We start from the raw sequence: 20,121 nt of genomic DNA on the forward strand, positions 1-20,121 counted from the left end.
TGGTCCAGAACAAACCCAGAAGTGGTTCTGAGACAGCGCCGTCTCTTTGAGTTAAAATGAAGCGTTAATCACGGGAGCGAAGCTCAGGGTTTGCAGCATGACTGTTAGTGCTAGAAGTAGGCCCTCCATAATTAAAGGTAGGTGCTAGCTCTCCAATCAGTTACTTCTTTTCACCTTTTTATATAGTATAATAAAAGTATATGCAGTTGAACTGAAAGAATAGTAATTTTGGCATATTATTAATATACATTGCTTATTAATAGTTAAAGACATTATCCATTTGAAAAATAGTACTATATCCTAAAACATATATATCTGGGTATTCTTTTCTGCATCTATAGCGTTAGAACTTACCTATATCAATATCGCAAGTTTTACTATATTACATTAAAACTATAGCAAACAGCATCTTGCCACTATGATTACAGTGTCAGCTACTCAAGGGATGTGAGTTTTCAGTGCCGTGCAGTTACAAAGGGCCGAACTACGTTAATAAGCAAAAAGTTGATAAGAAGGAGCAGATGAGCGGTCAGGTTCTGGAGAGCGGCTTGGATCCCCTGCTTCTTGAGGCTGTGGCGTGGAGCGGGAGGTTGCTGAGCACCTATCCCTGTAATGCCATAAAGAAGGTATCTTTTCTCTAGCTGTAATTTCAGGTGAATGCCCGTTTCTAGTCATCTGGTACCTGAAAAATATGTGACTTTATACTCCTTTATTTCAAGAGTATGCCTACGTAATCTGTACGCCTCCACTACCTCCTGTAAAATGTAGGTGCCGAGCGGGCTGTAAGCATGGGAATCTCTATGTGAAGGTGGAAGGTGCGTGCCGGCTGCTTCGCCTCCCGTCTTAGCTGACGTGCGCTGGCTTTTGTATTTCTGCCCTCCTCTGCGGTTAGTCAGTGCAGATGGTCCCCTGGGTTCTGATGTCCTATCGAAGATAAAATCCGTCTAATTATCTAACAGTACACTTGAAAAAAAGAAACCACGTAGGACAATTATGATTGCACATGATCACATCCATACATTTTTATCTGGCAGGAGATTAAAAATTACCAATCTCAGATTTTCAGTTGCAACGTTCATTGAAAAATCCCATCTATTAACTTAGAAGTCCACATTTTTTCAACAAAATGTCCAAACAGCTTTGAACATTACTTTTTTTCTTACCATTTAAATTATTTTTTTTCTCTTTTGAGTTGTTAAACAGTTTTAAGGCATTGCACAATTATTTATTATCTACTGTAACTGCTTTTCAATAGTGTATAAACTACTTACAATAAAAGACTAATAACCATCAAATGTAATAATTTTCTAATATGGTATTGCCTTTAGTGCTAGAACTGTTTGTATATGTGACTTCATATGTAAAAGTAAAACCAATATAAAAATAAATCACAAGTTAGTTCAAAATTGAACACGCTAAATTAAATGACCTAATAAAATACTCTTTTGAGTTTCTGTTTTATTATTAAATATATAACTTTGAGTAAGTTATATAAGAGTAGTTCTTCTTTTTCATGTTTTATCTGGTATTTTAGGTTAAATGTGTATTTTTGTTCCGTAACTTGGTAGTCTAATTTATAAGTAAAAATTATTGCAAATGCTAAATAATTGAATTTTTATCATTCTAAATAAATTCCACCCAATTTGTTTAATTAATTTACTTCTGAATTTTCAAATTTACACAGATCTAGCGTGTCTATGTTCCTGGCCAGTTTGCCAGTTTTTAGACTTACTGGGCTGTCTTCCTCGTGTAAACAGTAAAAGCGATACACCTGAATTGCACGAATTAAGTCTTCAGACCTAAACCCAAATGAGGTTATAGATTTCGTGAAGTGATTTCCCAGAACAGCTCTGCAGAGAAGTGCTTGAAAAGTTAAGCTGTTCCACTGAGATGAGAAGAGTATCCTTTTTTCGGTCCTTGGAAAGTTGCAATCTGTCCAGACTATGACCTTCTGGGGGACGTACCACTTCTCAGGTAACGTGATGAGCCATAGAGTCATGGTCTAGAGCAGCTTTCAGGCATTAAGGAACATAATCGTCTCGTGCTGTTATGGGCAGTTTGGAGTAATCGGACTCTTGTCGCGTCTGTAAGTACACAGAATTTTTTCCATGCTACCAATACATGCAAAGAATCAAATTGTTTATTTGGTTTCCTTCACAAACTAGAAGCTATGCAAACTTTTAATTGCTGCGGAGAAATCACCAGATTTCCAGGTCTACAGGGCTGAGCGATGGGTGGTCACGGGCACAGAAACTGCTGACCATAAACAGTGGTAAAAGAAACACCTTTTATGGAGCATTATTGAGTGAGAACATTTTTATCATTTGGTGTAAGCAAACAACAATGAAATCATTCTGAAACAAAGTCTTCTTTACTTGCAACGTTAACTTTTTATTAATTAGTAAGCTTTTACACTCTTAAAACAACTCATTTGGTTATGGTATTCACACCAAGCTTTAAGAGACCATTGGGACATCCATTTCTCTTTAATATATTACTATATGTGATAATGTGCTTCTTACGCAATGTACAACATGGCTATAATTTTTCTGTTGAGTTCATTTTCTATAATTGTGCATTTTTCTCACAATACATGTTTTGCATTATGATAATATTTATTTGATACGCCCCATTTAAAATACAGCTTTAAGTTATTTGGCCAGACCCTTAATTGGTGTAAATCAGTGTACAACTTCTGACTTCGGTGGAATTTCATTGATTTGTACCAACCGAAAAGAACTCATCTTGTGATGTTAAGGATTTTGTTGACTTTCCCAGATTAAAGCAATACTTTATGACCATGTGAATGTATTCTGAAGACAGTTATTTGTTTGTAACTAGGGTGGTAGATTTTAATCTACTGGGAATTTTACCGTGGTGCTCATAGTCTACACGTTCTAAACTCCATACATTCATTTTCTGATATCCATTACTGTACATTGCCTAAAGACTTGTATATATGTAGCAGTGCACATATTTATGCGATATGCCTACCTGTTGTAAAATTTTACAAAGCTATATTAACTCTTTTTATTGAAAGTAAAGACATTTTTACTGTATAAAGATCATTTGATATTTTTAAATGAATATGGCTTACTATTTAAATGTGTATGTTACTTTATAGATCACATAGATTTAATGTTTGCAACAGGCCTGGTTTTGTATATTATTTTATGTCCTTCCTTCTCCCTTTTACTTCAGGAACACTATAAAGTTTTCTCTTTTTCTGTTTGTCTATGAGTAAGATTATCAGAGTTTATTGGAATTTATATATTTATGAATACAAACCAGGCTTTTTTATTACTTCTAACTGCAAAAATTAGTGTACCCACTTGAAGAATGATAAGACATCTTATTTTTGCTTCAAGCTTCCATTTTATTTTATGGATTTTATAAAAGGTTGGGAGAATTTCTACCCTGAGTCTGAATTTTGACCCGTTGGTGAAATTTTGAAACCAATGAAGTCTAAGGAAGCTCTGCCATTAATATTACCCAGGATTTATTTTGACCTGGGGCATTAGAGCTCTTTATTTATTAAAACTCCCTAATACTTGCTGCTTTCCGTTGAATAATAATTTCATAAGGTATGATGAGGAGCACAATCCAGTAAAGAAGAGTTAATCCATTTTAAATCAGTCTTTTACCGCCTTTGTTTTAAGGATGTTTGTGTAATTAATGACCGTAAAGGTAAACCTTCAAAATTTCTGTTATATATCATCAGTGTTTTGAAACATGTACAGGCTCATGTAGAAGTTGTAGTAAGTAGGCCTGCATTCATACATACGTACACGCTACATGTAGGTAAAATAATGTATCGGCGGTCTTTATTTTTGCTGGGATAAGGTGAAAATGTGCAAATACATGTAGAGAAAAACATAATAATTAAGTAAACTTCAAATGTGAGTCCATGATGGCTATAGTATTATTTATGTGAATTAAAGAAGGTTACTGTTAAATCAGCAGTGGTGTTTGTTTGCTATGAATGAGATTTTGAAAGAGAATTTTTTTTTTTTCCTCAAAAGAAGCAGCAAACAGGAAAGTACTTTTGAAAATTGGGGGGTTTTTAATGAACTGTAGATAGTACCTGCATACCTTTCTCAAGGATGAGAAACGGCAAGTAGGTATTGCACATTTAAAATTGTACACGTTATAAAGAAATGTCTTGCATTTCTAGTTGCATATCTTGATTAGGCCGGTGAAATCTAGAGGGAGAATTAGGCTAAAAAAATAGAAAGTTCTACTTCAAAAGGGCAGAATCCTCTTTTCATATTGTAATAAATCAAAGAAAGATCCATTTAAATCAGCATGTTGGCACTACTGTGAATATAGAGAAAGTGAAGCCCAGTTCAGGTCCAAATTTTTTCCTGCAATGTAACTCGGATTTAGCAGCCTAGGTAATTTGACCCAAAACCTCCTTGTGTGTACCAGACTCTTTTATATATGGCTTTTATGTCACTGTAGCACTGGCAAAAATGACAGTAAAATCCAATCTCTTCTCTCATTGAAAAAAAGAGGAGGCAATCACTGTAAGACACGCTGGAAGGAGGAAGCCTCAATCTGCCAATGCCTAAATAAAATAATTTTTGCTCGTGGAATTGTAATTGGAAATAGACGTTTATTTGCATTTTAGTGTTTATACATATACACACATACGCAGGTGTGCACGTGTATGTTGGCATGCACATACCAGGTTACCGGTTCGGGATTCTTTTTTTCGAGATGTAATTTTGCATCTGTAATTAAGTGGTGGTAAGAATAGCTTGTTTGAAATGTACGTAGTAGAAGAGAAGAACCCATCGAAGGGCGGAGTATTGACACAGAGTAAGAAGGGAAAAAAGTGATTATTGTATAATAAACCCATCTTTTTCTCTCTAGGGTGGTGGGAAGTTGCTTCAAGTTCCTTCACCTGCTTTTTATTGCCTGGCTGTGTTTTGTATCTTTTTACCACTTAAATTAACAATGCTGTTTTCCTTAGTATGCCTTTTGCTAGCTGCTCTGTCAATCCATCATTGTCAAAAAAAGACAGGATAGCGAGAGAAGATTTGCATACAGTTTGCTCTTAATAAAGTCCCTTTTCTCTCTGGAGAAATTATGCACTAGAATGAACCTTCAGCGTGCACAATAAGCACGCTGCCCTCTTTGCCGCTGCCTGCAGCTGCCCTGTGTTCTTCCCGCCTTCTGTTAACTTGCCGTTCTCCAGAAGCAGAAGAAATAAAGAGGAAGGTCTTTTCTTCCAGCACCACCAGTTTACCCAGCACTGGGTGCAGAGGACTATGGAGGAGGATTAACCACGTTCTTCCCAGCAGAGGTCTTATCGTAAGTGGAAGGCGTGTCACAATCAGCGGACATTTCTTTTTCGGTCCTTATCTACTTCGGAATGAATTACAGCCAGTTCAAAAGAAGCGCACGAGGAGAAACACTGCGGCAAAGTGGTTTAAGTGGCCAAGGCATTTAAAAAACTGAGGTGCTTCACCGTCTCATTAGGTGCCCCTCAGCTCTAGACATGCTGAGCTCTCTGCGTTGCGGACTTTCGGCCGGGAGAACTCTCGTGAGAAATTGGCCAATGACAGGGTGGGCAAGGAAGCGCATTACGCGTCACTCCGAAAGAAGGTTATGGTTGTATGCCCATTTGACTAGATATTTTGGTAGAACAGGGTGGAGGACCTTCCTTTTGTTCTGTTGCTGGTAGGGCAGTTTCTGCATGGGGAGGTGGGAGGTCACTGGGCCAGCGGCAGCGTACGGGAGCGCGTATGACCCGTAGGGTGCAGAAGCGTTGCTTCGGTGCGTGCCCACCCGTCTGCCAGGTGTATGTTTAGGTAGCGGAAGGGCTCAGATCTCAGACTGGGTTTCCTTGGGTCCCTTGGACGAAGGCGCAGGTGCCTTGCCCGTGGCAGAGGTCGATCAGGACTCTCTTCTTGTGGTGGGACGAGGTCTGGCTTGGAGCCACAAAAGGAAGCCTAATCTAGGACGTAGGGTATTTTGTGGTCTATTTTCCACAAAACGATGTGGGCAATAAATGTGTTATTGGTTCATAAAAAAGGCAAAACAGTATTCAGGTTGTAAAAAGCAGAGTAAATAGAAGCTAAGTGTTGGGATGAGATAAAGCACGTCAATCACAAACTATCATGAGGGAATTCTCAAAGGTAAGAGATTGATAATGAAGAATAAGAGCAATAATAATAATAATACTTTACGTGCAATATAAAATATCCTTAGATATACGATGTCCATGTAAACCAGTCCTCCCAGTCACAGTGCAGTGCCGGGAGTGTGGCTGTATTCTGGGCAGCAGGTTATTGAGGGAGGCAGTGCTGTACGGGACGCGGAGCGGTATGCAGAGGGGTAGCAGTAATTGCTCCTCGGAGGAATGTCTTGAAGGACAATAGAAAGTGATTTTAGGGGAACACATGCAGGTCCTTTTGGAGGAAAAAAAGGGGGGGGGGGGGGGGATTGAACCTGGCAATATTCATCGAGCTGGACGGCAACGCAAAGAGATACAAGGGAGGCCAGGTGGACGGGGGCACTGCTGCAAGGGTTTTTAGAGAGAGCTGTAATAAACTCTCTCCAAGCTGCTGAGAGTAGTGATGACTAATCTCTAGAAAGCCCCCTACCTCCTTTTATTCAGTTCTCCTTGGGGGTACTTTTGCTTTTTAACCCCCGGATCCCAAGCGGTGGGACGTCCTGACCCAGCATTGGGTGGCACCAGCACGAGCAGTGGGGCGTAGGAGCCCTGCAGTAGCCCAGGGACCGGCTACCCGGAAAGGTGTAAGGAGCAAACACCTAGCACGGTGTTTTCCAGAGAGAGCCAAGTTGTACAGAAGCATGAATGGAGACCACTGCAGCTGCACGTCGAAGAGGTTTTATTTGAGATTTAAATGTTTTAGACTCTTTCTGCTGCTGTGTCGCAGTGTGATGTACGGTGTCAAAGCTGCTTCTTTCCCTCGTTTTTCATTATCACGCAGGGTTATGGAGCTTAACATAGCTGATAGATGCGATTTGACACATCACAAGCAGATGCGTCAGCAGGAGCATCTAAAAATGACACGATTTTCTCAAATGCTGCAGTTACAAAAATATCCTTCTTGTAAGAGTATTTTAAAATAAAACTATATGCATTTTGATGACAGTGCTGAGACCCCTTGCCAGGCAGCATGCATATTTGGGGAGCTATCAGCTGGTTTACAACGTTCCCTTACAACGGGAAGAAATAGTGGAGGGTTAAGCAGATATTGCCAGCGGAGAATTTTTTTCTGAAACATTTTATATCATTTTAGCAACGGGAAAGCAAAATCCTAGTGGTCATCAGGGATTCCTTGCCTGGGACCACTCAGCAGACAGCTCTGAAATTCAGTGGCCTCGTGGATGGAGGAAGCTCCATAGAATAACTGGCAAGCTTTCTTTTCATCTTTTAAATCCATAATGCATGTATATACATATTGTTAATAATTCATATTAATGGAGAGCTCTTGCCCAAGAGCACATTCCCCTATCACAGAAAATAAATTGTTTAATGATGTCTAGGGTAGAACTCAGAGTCTGGCTCTAAATCCAGCTATTACAGAACAGTACTAGACATGCAGTGCACACTTCGATAAACAAATAAATTCATTACAGTTTAATAACAGTGGAAATAAAAAATGTAAGGTAATTTAAATAATGTGCAAAATAAATCCATATTTTATCCTAAAGCTATAATGCCGAGCGCTCACATTCTCAGGAGTTCTTGATAGCCTTCAAGGCAGGCCCCAGTGCAGGTAAGCCGTAAGGGCGAATTTTAATGTTATCGTCCTGGCCTAAATTGATAGGGAGGCAAAATTCAGGTGTGTGGTGGTAGTTGTCCGCGTGTTAGACGGAAAAGAGTTTGGGATTGCTCAGTGAGGTGCTGGGTGACTCGGTAGGTTTAGGGATGGAGAGCGGCTTTGAGACTGGGCGCAGAGGAAAGGACGCAGAGCGTCAGCCCCGGCGAGGGATACCAGGGGAGGGAGATGGCAGCGGTGCGCTGCAGGGGTGGGCAAAATGGGGAGGAATGGGAAAGGGGCCTTCAGTGGTCTCGCAGAAAAATGGTGCAAATTGTCTGTACCCTCTGAGTATTAGCTAATTTAGGCAACTAATTTTCATACGTTTTCAAATAAAATATAAGATGGAATTTCTTTCCTGCTTAGAAATGGGTAATAATGGAAGACTCAATAGTGACTGAAATTTTGTTTTTCAAACCCCAGCAATTGAAATCTTCCTCTCGCTCAGCTGGGTAGTGCCACGTCCTACTGGTGTTCTCCCAGTGAGCGCTCGTCTGTAGTGGATTGCTGCTGGTCATCAGAAACGAACACGTCAAGGTACCGGGTGACCTGAGATGCTTATGGTTTACATAGCTTCCATTTTTCCTATAGTTTCATGTGCCTATAATACACACAGACTATTTCAGTTTAGCCTCGTGTCAGATTAATTAGTTTTCATCGTGATATTTGTGTTTGCTCTGTGATAATTCAGCTTCAAATAATTTTTGCCTGTTCTATTAAATGATTACTCCTTTTCCTTTCACAGAATTATCATATGCATCCTACCCCTAGAACTGAATTAATTATTCCAGTAACCGATGTGCGATTCTCTTATTGTGTGATAACTACACGATACTAGGATAGGGGCCTTTTGCTTTTCAATATTCTGTTAAAGTGGTATTAAGTAGGTACTGGTTTGACTTGAAATCATGAATTCGCATATGCTCACCTACAACATACGTCGTTGGTTGAGCTGCTCTGAATATGTATTTGTAGCTTGAGCTAGTCTTTGTCAATAAGTTTGGGTTCTGTTGAAGATTTAGCTCAGAAATCTCAAGCCAAGGTCTGGATTTTGCATTTGGGATATTCACGGCAACCTTTTGAACTGGGCCTACGTTTGACAGCTTGTGGGTCTGGTGGGAATTTCTGAAGCCATTAAATGGTTCTGGATGCTCTTTTTGAGTCTGTATAAGAACCGTTTTGAATTCTCTCTTTCCACAAAGAGAAAATCACGCTGGTCAGCAGCCTCATGGACTCAGCCACTTCCTTGGAGTTGTAGCATAGGAAGCATGCCGTATTTGTGTCCTAACAACCAGAAATGGCATCTCGTCCAGTTATTTTCCTGGAAAATCTCACCATACCAAATTTTGCTTAGAGTAACTGAATTTGGTTGTTTTAAAAACACTAGCTATATTGGTTTTATTTTAAAGTCTATGCAATAATTTGCACATTCATTCTCCTTTTGCAAGCAGGGAAAATTTTGAGAGCTGGCTTTCTCTTGCTGTTTGTCACAAGGAACTAATTTTATATTCAATAATTTTTTTTTTTCTTTCAAGTCATCCAGAAATTTTAATATGCTTTCTCTGTTATCCAATAAGAAAATGACTATTTATCCCAAGAGATATTTTTTTCAGGCAAAAAAGAAGAACCTTTTCTTCTTTGAGGATTTAAACACAATTCTTGTTTCCTCTCAACTCTGTGTCTTGAGATGCTCCTTGTCAGATTAGTGTGTTTTAAAGCTGTTTCTACCTGCGCTGTCAAAAAGGAAGATTAAAAACACACCTTCCTTTCTGGGGATTCATTTTGCGTTGCAAAATGCAGAGGAAGAGAAAGAAAACCTTTCCTTCGTAGCCTTGGCGTGCATCTGAGGCTTGCTGTACCTGGCATTCTGGTTACATTTTGGGGTTAGGAAGGAATTTCTGTTACTGTCAGAGTCCTGGATATTCACACTAGAACATATGCAGGATCCTGAAATGGGTATTAGATTGTGAGGAGCAGAATGTACTTGAGGATAGGAATGAAGGGTCATAGATTTGATTTTTATTTCAGTCACAATCATGGTGTGTGACTTAGGACGGAAATAATGTCTCCCTGCTTCCTTTAGGAGACTGGAACAATTGCAATTATCTTCTAATATAGTGGGTACGCTTATCTTCTAATATAGTTGATCAGTAGATGGAATACATTTTATTAACTTCTAAGTTTCTTGAAGTTTTCAGCTAGGAAAAGAGAAAGATACCGTATTTTTAATACTGACAAACTGACTTTGTGTTTATTTCAGGAGTTATTTCAGAAAAATTTATGATGTAAATCTTTAGTGTATTTTTTACACAAATTGCAATAATTTCTGAGCAAAATGCAGAGACTAACCCTCGTAACTGAAGCAACAGGGAGGCATTCTGCAGCAGCTCCATTTGGTCCCCGATTCTAATGAGACCATAAACGCCAGCCAAGGTCTGTAAACACTGCGGAGGTTTGGAGCGACAATGTTCACCAGTGCCACTAATCCAACTTTAAATCAATTTTTCAGAACCTGGGTCTTAGTCTCTGCTCAGTCTGAGTAATAAAACGCATAGAAGGGAAGTGATCCACATGAGAAAGTGCATCTCATTTCATGGGACCTGAAGAATGATCCAGGACCATATATTTCTCTAGTATTTCAGTTAGTGTTTAAATGATTCAGCCATCATTTTGGCTATGCACTTACTATAGAAAGTGCTTGATTTTGATCTAATATGTATTCTGAAGGCATTTAAGACCCTTTTTTACAGTTTCTTAAAGAGCCTGTTCCACTCTCACTGACTGTAAATAACTCTCTTTTCGGTATACGGATATCTCACCATATCTTACAGTCAGGTCAGTTTTTTTCTAACTGGACCAAGAAAAACTGATGTGGGAAAACAACCTGGAAAAAATAGTAAAATCAAACCACAACAGATCTCAACACACATATCATAGGAATATATATTTTCATGAGAAAGCAAACATACAAAATCCAGTTCTTAAGTTATGCCTGGGCTTGGTTAGTAGAAATGACAAAATATGATGAGTTGTCCATTCAACCCAAATTCTACTTGACAATAAGAAAAAAACAACCAAGAGAGGCTGCCTTACAGTTAATAGACTGGCAGGATTCAGAAGCAGAGTGTTCTCTTTCACTGGCCTATAATGAAATAAACGGGCTTGCAAATGTTTCCGGATGCTGAAACTAGCTGGCCCGGTGGCAAGGCTCTGGCACCGCCCCAGGAAAGGTGGGTGCGTGCGAACAGGGAAGGAATGGTCCTTAGATTGTTCGGAATGCCGGACTGTGCCTGGTAATTGCTTGGGAAAGTGCTAATTGGCGTGAGCTGGGTCCGTGCGAGGCAGTACAGTGACTCCTGGCACCAGCCACGGCCCCGGGCTCTGTAACTGTCCGAGGCACGCCTACATTTCCCAGTGAGATGCAGCCAAAATGCCGAAGAATTTATAACGTGCAGAAATAGGTATTCAATTATGTGATTTACTTTTTACCAAAAAAAACCCCCACCAAACCCCCCCAAAAAACCCAAACCACCCAAAAAACCCACACCGCAACCAAAAAACCTAGAGGGGAAAAAAAACAACCCAAAACCAAACCAAAGACCAAAAGCTGCAGTAAAACCAGTATCATGTCATAAGCCGGTAGTTCTAAAGACACAATCATTAATTTTTTCTTTTTTTTTTTTAAATGAAGCTTGGTTTATTTATGGGTAAGTTTATGGCTGCTTCAATCAGTAGAGGATTGAAGTCAGTAACCCGTAGCTCATTTTCAGTCTGTTTTTGTAGGTGTACTGTAGGAGAGGACAGGCTGACAACAGATTTTCAGAGATACTGTGTCGGATGTTGCTGCTAAACAGGCAATATATATATAGTACACATCTCATCTGATAAAAAATCAGTTACTAAATTTTGGTATGTCACAAGTTGTTTTTTTTTTTCTCAAAATGTTGTTTGGTCTAGTACAAAATAAGAAAGTAATTGCGCATTTTTGAAGAAATCTTTCCTTTTACAGTGAGCATGATGACCAGTGATTTTCTACATATATGCGGTAGGTCAGTGCTGTGTATAAATTTTCTTTCAGATCGAAAAATGACAACCAAAACTGTAAATGCATTTGTATCAGGTCATATCGTCAGGATGTGAAGGTATGTTCAATTATGTGATACATAATTTCATTTGATCTTGCTGTCCAAGGTGGGTGCTGCGTGATGGGATGGAGTACACGTGGTTACCATAGGAATGGTACGTACAAGGAAGCTTCTAAATAGAAAGTAGTACATTTGAGTTTAACTAAATATCTTTTGATGTCACTACCAAATTACTTTCGCGTACGATATTTAGAAGGCAGATATTTGGAAAGAAGGTTTATCCAGAAAAGTTATAAAACCCTTTAATATGTGCCTTGAGAAAAGGCAAGTATTTTCTAGCTGTGTGTAAATGCGTAGCTCTCAGAGGTGATATGCGTCATTATCTTTCTGCTACAACCTGCTCTTACAGGATCTATACAGCTTCTTGTCAGCTTGTGCATGCTACATAGTTGATGAGATCTGAACGGGCTTTTCATGCCCGTTGCCTTCTACTCGTCATCAGTTCTGCTCTGTCGTGATTAATGTTTTCCCTTGCAGCAACCTTAATTGTTTTTTGAGGGTTAGAAGAGTGATCGTAGTCACGGCTGCTATGAATTTAATTCTGATCTGCAAGGAGACTACACCATAAGCAAACATTTTCATTTCGAACACTTTAATCAATGGTTTTCAATTACAAATAGAGAACCCACTAGCTGGCAACATTCCTTACCGGAGGGTAAATCCTACCCCTATTAGTTACCCACGTTGCCTATTATTCAGACGTTCACAGCTGAAATTGTGAGCTCCAGAAAGAAAGGATGTGGTCTCTACAAAAAACATTTCAAGTGCATGATATCTAACTAATGAATGGGTACTGATAAAAAAAGCAGGGTAGGTGGCCACTTTCTCTTGAGTGCCTTGCTGTGAAACGGCATTCAACCTGTGAACGGAGTAGATAGTCTCATTTCTCTCCTCCTTTCTTAGTTGCGCTTTTGTTTTCCAGATCCTTGCTGATGCTTGCCCAAATTTAGGTTTCATGTACTACAGAGGCTTACTTCTACAGTAGCATGCTGTTCGTGTCTTGCTTGTTGTTTGAACTTTTGGAGGTTTATTTTTGGTCTTCCCCCCTCCATTTACAGTAGCGTGCAATTCTTTCGTGCCTGCATCCTGGCAATGCAATGGGGAAACCACCAGGAAAGCACCAGTTGGTCGTGGCAGCTTGCGAGGCAAAATCCCATCCCATTAAAGAATACGTAGCCAGGAGCATAACTTCATTTGAATGACTTCACTTAAATTCAGCTTCACATTGTGAATTTCATAGTAGAGAGACAATACCAGCAATAGAATAAAGATGAAAAACTCCCACTTGAAATAACGCCCAGAAATCGCATTCACTCGCTGCCAAAGACCTGTGCATGCCTGAAGTCTAACAAAGCTCTGTACCGAGTGAATTTAGGTAAGGACGCTTTACATCTGAGTAAAGAACGTTTTAGGTAACATTTCTTGTGTTTCCTCCTAGCTGTTTGGGGTTACAGTGTAATAATTCTGTTCTCTGTAAGTAGCCCTTTCCTTCATAAATTGTCTCAGTAACTTAACGAGGCTGCTTTGGGATTTTGGTGCCAGTCGCACGCCACGTCGCGTTTTGGTGCCATAAATCCATGCAGTGATGGGCATCTGTAGCAACTGCCTTGTAGTTTACATATCAATCAGGACCGTAAAGCAAATGACTGACGCTTCCTTCTAGATATCTGGTGACCTATATGACGGGGCTTTATCTACTCTTTGACTTATGCGGTGATAATAGAATGCTAAATGAGATAACATATATGTATGGGTTTGTATTTAGATACGCATTTTTACATCCATTTCAATCAACAGATCATCATTTAAAAAAAACAGTATTAAAACTTTCAGCTAAAAGCAGCACAACTGCCTCAAAAGAATATATATATCACATATATATAAAATACCCATAAAGCAAATTGCATATGTATGCCTGACTTGTTTCCTAATATCGTCGCATGCAAAGTAGTGTAATATTTCATTTTCCAATTATGAAGAAAAACAAAACTAACCAGGATGACTGATTTCATGCAGTTATGCTTATGTCCCACCTTCCTCTACATTATTTGAACGGCATAACTTGCTATTAAGACTTTAGAGAAAAACCTCGTTGTTGGTTGAAAAGCCAGGTCATAACATATATAATGATGTGAATTGTAATGTACTGTAGCTAATACTGGTTTAGTTTAAACTGTTTGTCATTGATAAAATAGTTCTGGTGGATTTTGCAATACATTAGAAACATTGGTAAATACTTCATACACATTTCTGATAATTAAGTATCAGATTATGAATATCAATGAATCAATGAGTGCTTCTCAACACACACATTCCAAACCCTGTGAGAAAAGCCGGACCGCCCTGATGTTGCCTTTACCGTTGGTGTGATGTGAAACCATTGCTCAATAATGTGAAGAAACATTGCTCAAGAGTGCAGGTTGATATAATTTAAAGCCTTAATTAAACATGCATGGGGGAAGATGAAATCAATTTTTGAAATGTTATGTCATTTAAAAAATATATTTTACTTAGTACATTTGTTATTAATTTCATTTTAGTTATTAAAATATTTTATTTTTTAAAATATTTAGAATTATAATTTTTTTAATTGCCCATAAATTTTGTGAATAAAGCCTGAACATTTGATAGAGTTTCAATGAAAATTTCTATTGAAGCTTGAAGCTCTGCATATACATATATATGTGTATATATAGATACTTCCCCCCCCCTCCATTCAGACGGTAGTGGCAGAAGTTATTCAGAGAGGTGGTGGATCATCCATCCTTAGAGGTTTTCAGGAGTCAGGTAGACAGAGCCATGGCTGACCTGCCAAGTTGCATGGAAGACCATTAGATCCTAGTGATTTCATTAGAGGCTAAACTCAGCCCAAACTGCTAAAACAGCCCCAAACAGAAGTGGCATTACAAGGGGACAGCTAAGTCTCATGCTTGGAGCAGAGATAAATCAGCATCTCCATTAAGCTCTGTCACAACAATCCCTCAAAAAAAATTAAAATCCTGGTTTGGTGAGTGGCATTCAAATCCCAGAATATTTTCCAAATTAAGAAAGGTTTTATCCAACTCTATTTGTATTTTCCTTCACCTTTTATCACTGGTACAAAACTCGTTTGTGAAATTGTGAAGCAAAAGAATGACAGGTGGCTGTGCGCTGCAAGACACACTGCAAGACATAAAATGTGAGAATTTTCATTCTTTGTGTAGTTACCAATAGCTTAATCCAATCTTCCCTGGGTGCACTCTTGGGGTAGATCGCATTTTTATTTATACTTTTCATATAATAGTTTAAATTCCTTTTTGATGACTGACATTTTCTAATCTCTGTAGATTTCATCAAGAGTTTATTTGTTTTTAACAAACCGCAATTATGCTATATATTTATTCACTACATCAAGTGAAACCTTTTCACTTGTAGATGTTACGGGAATTATTACTTTTATTGATTATTTTACACTTAAGTTGTATTCTATCAAACAGAATGGGTCAAAGGTTTTCAAAACTCTTTCATTCCTCCAAGTAATTTCAGATGCAGTTCAGTTACAGTGGCACATCCAGTCTGGACTTTGGTTCAACATCTCAAGTTTCAAGTTGTTCTCGTGGTCCCATTAGATTATCTTATTGATTTGCCAGGAATTGATTTACTGACTGCTCTGCCAGCAGCCATAAGAACATAGAGTTTGTTTGTAGCCTTAAAATATATTCCAAAGTACTGTTCACAGACTAAGTTTGCAGGGTAGGCTCCGTGGTTTTCAGTCAGATTTCCCTTTAAAAATATCTCTACGTAGAAATAAAAGAAAATTTATTTTATGTTAGGCGCACTTCCCATTGATAAACATCTTAGGCAAAGAAATTGGAATTAACGGATTCATCGTAGCCCGGTAATGCATTCTCCTTTTTTATTTTAGTTTGCACATACATCAGTTTTCTAGAGGAGGTAATTGTATTCAGCCTTTTCATTTTAGTGCAAAACTAATACGTTTAGACTTCTGCCTGAACTTGCAAATATTACTCTGCAACACGAATATCTAAGAGATTGCTGAGCGGGCAGTATGCAACGGGATTCTCTATAGACCTCTGCAGCAAGGGGCCCCACCGTTCCTTAGCAAGGAAATGTGCGGGTTCCTAGAAAATCCACTAACTCTGTCTCCCCTCTGTTTCCTAGAGCAGTTTCCCCTTGGTTCCTCTCGTAGCGAAGTGACAGAGTATCTCCAGAAACATGAGAGTGCCTCTCCAATCTTTTCTTCTTCCCAATAATCCTTCCCGTAACAGCACAGCTTTTGATCCGCTCCACGTTACCGCAGCTCCTCACTACTTTGTGAAAAGAGACAATCCCAGCCTGCATCAGGGGGAGACACTGATGCTCCTACAAGCTAATAACAAATTAATTTACCTTGGCATGCGCTGGCAATTGTAGGGAGGAAATAATGCAGCAGATGGTGGGTTTATTCCTGAAACCAAAACTGAAATGCAAGGACTTCCACAAGGTCCTTGCTGAGCAACAAAAGTAGCGAATTTGCATTCTCACCTCATCAATACCCCATCAATATCTCTAGTCTTCTGCGAGAACCCCAGGTACGGACAAAATATATTTAATCAGTTTATAAACATTTTATTAGATAAGTCTTTGCTTGGACAGGGAGGTGTACGCAGACAGACTCACAGACCCTCGCAGAAACACATTTCCTATTTATTTATTTCGTAGCATTTCATGAGCTGACAATGCTTTGCAAAGATTCAGAGAAAGGTATTAAAATAAAAATTTCCTTCTCGCATATTGGTCTGCCTTATGGAAAGAAACTCGGAAACCTTCAGCGTGTTATTTCGATGTGTCAGTTACGCACTAGACGTATGCTCTCGGGCCGGAGCAGACTTAAGAAAAATTGTCCAAGTTGAAAGAGGCTGGGAGATGGACAGGTGAGGAGTTTCTGTTTAGCCGCGGTCTGAAGCAACGTGGGCATTAGAGAGGCCGCTTAGGCAGGCTGCGGGAAAAGAGGGAAAATTATTTCGGCAGTTTTGATACAGAGAAGCTGGTGGGTTTGGTGGATTCTTGGATCACGTCCATAGCTGACTGTTGCAGTAGAAAAACGAGGCTCGGTTGTGTTGACAGAGTATTGGGTTTTTTCTTTAAAGTCAAGCAAGGTATGCCAAAGCATCCAGGAAGTTTAGGAGAAAGAAAGCTCTCCTCTGTAAAGAAACACGCTTTTCAGAGCTGCAAAGTGAGCCGATATTACAAGTTCCCAATGGCTGAAATCAAGCCAAATGCCAAAAGTGAATGTAACTACTCTACAGAGAGGGGGAATATCCGAATCGCTGAGCTCTGAAGATACAACGGCCAACACGGAAAGATAAAACCTCTCTATCGGTAGTAGCCAGAACATGAACTATCCATCCCATGTTAGGCATTTTGCTACTGCAAGGCTGAGTCTTTTGTCACTTTTTTTCAGAAATACTAATTATCTGGCGTACAGAATAGCATTATTTACCATATGTCTTCATGGACTATCATGTCTTACATTCCGTCTTTAGGGTACTAACCTTCCTGCTGTGTTATTTTCATGTCAACTTTAATTACTCTGCTTTTAAATGCTTACTACAGCAAAATGGTTTTTCAGTGGATTAGCATTTAGGAGTACTCGAGTTCATAGTACATTCTCTGACTGATGCATAACATGCATTTGATTCGAAAATTAAAAATGGCAGATTTAGGGTTTTATGTCTAGAAATATGTATTTATCCGATTTAATCACTAAAGACAGCTATGTTTTTATAAATATAACTTTTGTATATGGCAAAGTGCATATTAATGGAAAGAGAACATCTTGTTCCTAATATCAACTGTAAAATTTGATAACATTTAATTTTATAAGTTTAATTAAAGGAACAACCTTTAATTAATTAAAGGAACAATCCCTTATAAACGATCTGGTGCAGAAGCACTGACCAACACCTGCTGTAAGAGAGTACACATGCGCTAAGCAATGCTTACACCTAAGATGAGCCCATAAATAAGAAAAGCTCTTCATTGATGCTTTTGTTCGAGAAATCCCCAAGACTAATTACAATATACACAGTGAGTTTTCTTTGGGATAGCTTTTCCTAGTTTTCCTGGGGACCAGACAATGGAGCTTTTGAAATCTTAAGTATGTCTCTTAGCAACTTGCCAAAAGGAAGCTCTGCTGTGATTACTTATAATTCAAACATCATCTGCCAACGGTTTTGGCCAAATTCCTCCATTAAGAATAGGAGCAACCATACCACGCAGAATGCAGTTCTCCGCCGTCTTAGCAAGCTCTTAGCTCCATCTTCCTACTATATTTTGCACCTGGAAGAGGGCTTTTCAAAATAACCCCCAGTTCCAATACCACGCTGCAATACAAGTTTCTTTCAGCCTTTTGGGTTCCTGCCTCAGGGAGGACGGAGAACCAAGTACCACGCAGGGGGATAAACCTGGGAGCACAGCCAACAGCAGGAGCCAGAGCCAAACCCAGCGGTTCCTACCAGAACAATTCTTCCTTCTTCCTGCCATAGCAACCTAAAAAGCCCCCTGGAAAGCCTTGGAAATTAGGGCTTTCCTCAATAACGCACACCTGTGGGTTACTTATCTCCTTGTTTCATATTACTGCTGTAAGTGCAAGGTAATCGTTTGTGCTTGTTCCTTTTTAAAAAACGAAAGAGAGCTATTAGGGTTCTCAACACGGAACACAGTAATTCTTTTTTATTTTCTTTAAAGAAAAAAAATCAGCTAAAAGTTTTGTAACGGGCTGAAATGGGAGGTATTCCCAGGTATCAGGGGAATCTGCTGCTGGATAAATCTTTATGGCCAAGTTCTCGTATTTGCTACTGTGAGATGAGACACCACCACCTATGTTTTAAGCGTTCCCGAAAAAAAATGTTCACTGTGCTTGGAGTCTTATAAATGAGTATTTATTTGTCTTCTGCAGTCATCCCTGTTTTGTGTTCCACCGCCAGTAAGGAGCTTAATTTGAAGATAATTCAATACAACACCGTATCTTAGAGCTCTAGCGACAGGCGTGAAATTGTTTTATCTTTTTTGTTCTTGGTGCGCTGCGCTGATTGGGCTGGTGCGTAGACCATCTGCTGCTGAGGTAACTCTTGGGATACTTGTCAAATTGATTGCACTCAGAAACAACTGAGACAGAGGAAAAATAGAGTTTCTAATTACATTTTACCCGGGATCTTGTTTAACTCTAGGAAGTGGTAATTCAGAAATAAATGGCTCTGGTGGACATCTTAGAATCTTTAATTAACAAATTACTCTATTAACACACACATTGTTTTCCAGGTGAGTGAGATCATTTGCCCCTGGGGCTTTTTTTCCATATGCCTTCTATTCCTCCAGCTAAATATGTAGCAAATTGAAGTATTCATTTTGATTACGGAAAGCACATGGGTATACAATTATATGAAAAGAAAGATGACATTTGTTTCCTGCCTTCCCTAAGGCCCCTACAGGCTTGCCCTTCCCTGAAAAAATAAGGCATAAAGTCATTAGAGTACATGCTTTTTTCTCTACCCATGACATTTTTGGAAGGGTGTTTTTAAAGCAAGAGCCTTTACTAGAAACATTGGGATAATGACTATTTGCAAAATACTACTAAAATAACAAGGTTTTCTCCCAGAAGTTTTATATTCTTGCATATGTCTGTTGTGTGACCATTTTGGAGCTTTTAGGAATGAATGTATTTAATGTTATCAAATTTAAATAATAAATGTGTATTAAAACTTAATAAACATGTATTAAATATTTATGTAAACATAATTGGCTTAATGTTTAATTTTATTAAATGTTTATTAATAATTTATGCTTTATTAACAATTTCTCTGCATGGGAATCCCTTCTATATATATTTTACAGGGACACTTTCTGTACTAACTGTGAACCAATTCCTCAGCATATATTTTACTGTAAGAGCTCCTGTTTCATTGCAGTCTCAATATTTACTGAAGCAGTAAATGAAACATTGGGAAAGAAAGTTAGCTTTTATAGGTAAAATGACATCATTTTCTATAAACTTTATAAGATCACCAGGGATTTTTTTGAAGTACGGTGCAACATGCAGAGGAATTTATTTGAAAAAAGTTCAGAAAATTAATTTGAAATAAGGTCAGGAGCATGTAAAATAGTTTGGAAGGAGAGTTTCCAAGTCTTGGTTGCTTTTG

This window comes from Mycteria americana, chromosome 9 (genome assembly GCF_035582795.1).
Source record: "Mycteria americana isolate JAX WOST 10 ecotype Jacksonville Zoo and Gardens chromosome 9, USCA_MyAme_1.0, whole genome shotgun sequence".
Classification (NCBI taxonomy): Eukaryota; Metazoa; Chordata; class Aves; order Ciconiiformes; family Ciconiidae; genus Mycteria; species Mycteria americana.